Source organism: Diplotaxodon limnothrissa, linkage group LG4 (assembly GCF_057381915.1).
Source record: "Diplotaxodon limnothrissa isolate DT_005_m linkage group LG4, D_limnothrissa_male_GT1.1, whole genome shotgun sequence".
NCBI lineage: Eukaryota > Metazoa > Chordata > Actinopteri > Cichliformes > Cichlidae > Diplotaxodon > Diplotaxodon limnothrissa.
In genome coordinates this window covers 8,707,927-8,713,977 of record NC_140599.1, presented here as the reverse complement: position 1 = coordinate 8,713,977, position 6,051 = coordinate 8,707,927, and positions in this window count along the sequence as shown.

The following is a 6,051-nucleotide window of genomic DNA, read 5'->3' as shown; positions in this document are numbered from 1 at the left end:
ACACAGGTGAAACACATTAGGATGGGGAAGGTAATCACACAGGAGAGCAGCGAGGAGGTGGACCTGAGATAAAAGACAAGGGTAAGTGACAAAGTGAGACACATGAAAACTGATGAAAAATGTGCAACGAGAGGAAAAACAACAGAACATAACTTATAGAACCAGCTGGGATCTCACACTCAGCCATTTCAGTGTGTAACAAACTATTCATGTCATCTTGGTGACAGGTTCAGGTTTCAATGGGGGAAAAAGTTTATGCTGGATATTTTCACAGACTGGGTAAAGTGTTAGGAATGAAAGGATGCCATGCTGCTTGATGGAAATGAAAATGATTAACCTACAGAGGGCTGAATTCAAGATGCCCTCCATGGTGGGTCAGGCCATCACTGACCTACCGCCAAACCTGTCACGCTGAACGACGTCACAGGCAGTTCACAAACACAGGGTTGCAATGGTGGATCTGCCAATTTTGGTATTCTATGATGAACGCCAAATAGAGGATGTCGGGCCACCATTATTAAGCCTGTTTCTGATTATTTAGAGACATTTACACTAGTGTCCTGCTGGAGGTCGTTTTGTAGCTCCGGCAGTGCATCCGTTCGTCCCTACACAAACAGCAGAGTCTCATTATTGCCCCTCTAGTGCACCTGTTGTTTTTTCCACTAACACCAAATCTGCTAAACCTGATTAAGAAACTCCTCTGCTACTTAAACTGACCAGTTAATATCAACATCACAGACGTTTAACTGACTTGATGCTGTGCTCTGATTAAAAAGTGTCCCTTTCATTTTTTTTCAGTAGTGTTTTCCAGAATACATGAAACACTTAAAATTTGAATGCAATCAATACTTTCTGAGTGTGGATTATGGATTATGGAGACTATAATGTGTTTGATGGGCTGGAACTGATGGTACAGATTACACCATGTACAGTAGATGAGAGTTTAAATTTGTATTTAAAAAATGTTGCCATTATACTCGTGATGTATCAGCGTGGAGAAAATGTAACAACTTGTTACGTAATGTGCAAAAAAGAAGTCCTTTATACTGCATCATCACCAGCGTATTCCATTATCAGGTTTATGGGATTTATCATTATATTATGCAAAGTAATTAGATTACGATACTGAAAGAAGAAAACCACAAATCATTCAGGGTTCTGGGTGTAAGTGGAGTGCAAGAGAACAACAAATTATGACCATTAAAGTGTTAAAAGACCACAATTGACTTTTTGTGGATTAATTTGGTGCAGAGTAGATGGTTGTTTACTGATGGCTTCTTAATGAACACACCACATTTGGACAAATCTGGATCTTGCTCATAAAAGCTTGTATTCCCTGCTCTGTGTTGTCCTTGGTCCAGAAATACAGAGAAGGTCAGACTGATTGACTTCAGTGTTCTGTTATTGAGCCCTGTCTGGACAGCTTGCTCTGCAGGCATCAGACCTTGTTAATTCTGTCTCAACAGGTGCTGTTGACGTACCCTGGCACCGAGCTCGCTCTGAGGATTTGACGTGTGCAAACAAGGTAGAGTACATAAAGAAGCATGTTCGAGAGAAGGTAAGCAGGTGTGCTGAGCTGCCGCAAGAAAGACAGTCCACCAATCCGAGAAACAGAAGCACCAAGATTTGAATTCTTCTGTTTCCCGGGAGTTAAAGGAGCTTTTCGTTGTGTCTGAACAGCAGCTGCAGTATGGAGCCCATCTCTCAGACCATGGAGGCAGCAGATGCTCATCTGCAGAGGCGTGGGTGGAGGTTTGTGACCAAACGGGGAGCCTCATCGCAGTTCGTGGGGAGCACCATGATGATCATGGCCACTTATGCCGTCACCACCCTGACTATGAACCTGGGGAAAAAAATACAGGAACGAAGATCGAGACCGAACGGCAACTAAAGATGGCCTTCACCCTGTGATGATGTCGGCAGCAACGCCCGGAAGAGATCAGAAATGGTTGGGCTCAGCTTTGGTGCTTCATTCAACTCATCTCAACTTTCCTCTCTGAAGCTGGGAGGTGGCCTTTCACCTTAACCTGAGGTCATTATCATAAATGAGTGATGACAAATGGACGTGAATACATCACATGCACTGCTGCCATGTGACCACAGGGTGGAGAACTGGGACTACTTCATGACAACGAGCCACCAGCCCACTAGAGGCTGAATGTGTCTGACAGTTCAGACATTAAAAAACAAAGACAGTGGCATTTTCTCAACCCATTAAATGCATTTAAAGAACGATGATTAGAGCTATGTCGATGTTCTGTGACTAACAAGTAGAACTCTGATAATTTGTTCTTGTATTATGAGTTTCTTTCTTGTTTTTTTAAATCATCATAAAGTTGCCTTTTAAGTTTAAAACAAGCCTGTGTGACAGCAGACTGTAAAAACTGTAAAATGTCAGGTCGCTCGAGTGTTTCTTGTGAGACAGAAAATTATTGTAATGCTGTGCTGAATCACTGACTTTAAATAAATGATCAAATATATTCCAGTTTTAAGATTTCTCTTTTGATTTCTGTTCAATCCAGCAAGCATTTCACGTATATAAATGAAAAAGATTTGGAGGACACAAGGTGACAGGTGCTTTGACTCCTGATGTAATGAACAAATGAATCATAGTGTGATTCTGTCTTCATCCATCTGCCAAACACTGGACTCCTGGTGACATTTGAAATGTGTCCTGTTAGCAAAAAATGGCAACTTAATTTTTTTTTTCTAAAAAAAAAATCAACAAAAAACAAGAATTTGGTATTTGACCAGTGACATTTCTGTCAACTAAAAGGTCACTGAATTTGACCTTTTGTTAGAAAAAGCACCGAGCAGCAGTTCATTGTACCATTTAAACGGTTCAAATTATTATAAACGACGCCTCACTGAGAATATAACCCGAGATCATTTTTTCCTAAATAATGAAGGAGCTTTGAATGATTTCCCCATGTTTACAACATAATGATATCCTGATGTTGTCTTCATATAAACCACGGGGTTTCTATTTTTCCACATGGAGAGTAGGCTGAGGTTGGTTGTCACGTGGCTCGTTACCGCCACATTAGAGGACAGTGGTGAATTCTGTCGACATCACATTTTGACTGACACTTGTGAAAAATACAAAAAAACATGTTTAAACTCATGGGATAAATAGGCAGTGAAAATGTATTGATTAAAGTCTATTTACATTTATCAAATGCCATTTTTTTACTAAAACCCCACTGATAACTATAGGAAGAACCAACTCCACATCATGACAACCAAACCCTGCTATGGGGTAAGTAGTCACAAAGTGACAGATGGCTAACTACTGGCACACAAGTTGCACTTCCATTATATGAATACAACATCATTGTATACATAAGGTCCAGAAACCTCTTGATTCTCTGGGTCTGAACTCATTTAAAGTTAGACTGAAGTCTAAGCACCCAAAAACCTGAAATTTGTTTTGAAAATCGTTTATTGCACTGTTCAAAAGCCAGCATCTGTGACAGTTATGGGAGCACATGGCACAGGTCGTTTGAGCATCTGTGAAGGCACCATTAATCCTACTCAGATGCTGTCCTCCAGATGACATCTTTTCTCTTGCCTGCTTCATAAGACGGTGCCAAATGACATTCCAACAGCGAAAAAAAGAGTCCAAATATGCCCAGACCTGCCACTCACTGAGCACATTTGGCACATTATGAAACGAAAAAAGCAACAAAGGAAGTGGGAAACTGTTGAGCTGCTGAAATTGTATATCAAGTAATAATGAGAAAAAAGCTCTTCGAGTGTTGTTAAAAGAAGGGATGACGCAGCACAGTGGGAGGAAAAAGCCCTTATAGTAACATTTCATTTAAGTGACCGGGTTTAGATTGATTGAAATTTATTCTGTGGACACTGTGTTAACAGTTAGGACAATTAGATACTATTAAGCACAGAGGAGTGGATATCTGTATGGTATACCTCCCACACAGCCAGCATTTCAGTGCTTTGGTTTATTTGCCTTGGGTAAATTTGCACAAGTGCTACAGTGTTGTGCAAAAGCTTTATTGGTTCTGATGACACAGTATCACCTGGGATCAGTCTGATTATCAGGGAGAGCAGTGATCAGTCTGCAGCAGCAGCACCATGGAGTCACACAAAGAGACAGCCCTAATCCACAGGTGTGTGCGAGTGTACTGAGGAGATCTGGTGATGTTGGTGGTCACAGCCAATATTAATTGCAATTATTGTTTGCTCTTTGCACATGCCATCAAGCTGCTAATAAAAACTGTTTGTGAGTGCATCCTCAATTATAGCTCAACTCTGCTCATTTGCTGACTGGCTTTCATGCACTCGGGCTGATGGGCAACACTGATTGTTGTCGATTTCTGCACTCACGTTTTCCTGTTTACTTCACGTCTTTGTCCAGTTATTTGGGTATGTTTTCATGAACTCACAAATGCAATTTTCAGTCCGGCTACTTGAGCTATTAGCGCAGCCTTTCTGGTGCCCCCTTGGCCACTGTAGCACCCTCTGTTAAAAACGGCTTTTGTGCACAACATAGACCAAGGGTTTTTAGAAAGCTTCTCAACCCCCTCACCCTTTCTCTTTCCAAAATTTCATGCAGCTGCAGGACTGCTTAGAGCGTCTGCCACCCCGGGAGTAATCGGTCAGTGTATCAAATCAAAGAAGCCCTAAATGGTGGAAATGAATGTTTGGCACTCAGTGAGTCAACAACGGTGGGTGATGCTGCTTTGCCAGCTGAGGGCCAGCCTAAAGGCTCAAGCGCAGGCAGAGACCCAACCCTGTTAAATGAGAACGACAACAAGGGTACACGGAGAGCAGCCTCTGTCCTCCCTCTCTCTCCCTTCCCTGAATAGCTCCTCACAAAGGATATTGTTATTCCCTCTCTAATTACCAGCTGAAGAGCTGTTTGTCCACGTCTCACTCACTGCGCTCTCACCCCCAGAAATAAAGTGTTCTGTGGTGATGACCCTCAGCAGTTATGAAACAGTCTGGTGGACAAAAGGGCCCCGGCTAACCCTCATTGCCTCCTTCAGCAATGAGGGTCCGGTACAGTTCGCATCTCAGCTGAGTCTCCACCGAGACCATTTAATCTGCGCTCAATCTGTATGATTATTTGGCGGCCAGTCTGTCTGGTCCCTTCCTGTCCCTGCACGGTTTTGTTGCCAAAACCAATCATGTCTAAGACATGTCACCGGTTTCACAGTCTTGGTTTTAGGCTGATGTATCTAGGCCACAAGACACTCTCCATCTGCTCTTATTTGGTGGAAAGCCTTGGGAGGGCACTCAGAGAGAGAGAGAGATGCATCCAGCCAGGGATTAGGTTGGTACAGCAGGTCCAAGGGGAGGTGAGATTAAAAGCCAGGAGCAATAAAACACACGGTGGAGAAATAAGTCATGTCTGTCTACCCAAACTACGAGGCAGTCCTTGAGCAAATCTAAAATTGATAACATGCTTTTGGAGAATTCAACCTCTGCTAGTACTTCCAGTAAGGTCACTGACTCCTATTTTTTTATTTTCTTTCACACAAATGACCCACATGCATCCTCTAAAACACAAGAGAAAAATAAGGTGCACTAAACTCTGCCTTTGAGTTTGCAGTGCGCAGCAGCTTCGCGGTGAGTTCACGGTGTTTTGTTCCCGCAGAGATTTGTGTTCACTGTCCTCAGCATATCATGCGGTATTAAATCTCAGCTGTACCCTCCTCTGACCCTGTTATCTGAAAAAAAAAAAAGAAGTCCTGACCTCACTGTGTGTATGTGAATATGGAGGACAGGTGTGACTCAGCACCACCTGCGATTGAGCCTGTAAAAATGAAGGGCAGTTAAGTTGAACGCTCGCGTGTTTTCATGACATTTCATTTCTCCCGTTTTTCCAACCAAAGGCATTACTCGGAAGGGTAGAAGGAAAGCTGATAACAAGGAGGATTTGGTAAACATCCTATTGGGAGATTAACAAAGAGGGAGTCCGGTCTTTTCTGTGTGTGTGCGTGCGCGCATGCAACGGAGGGAGGGATGGAGAGAGAGAGAGAGAGAGAGGGCTTCCCAGAATGGGGCAGAGTAGGGAGGGGGTGAGTT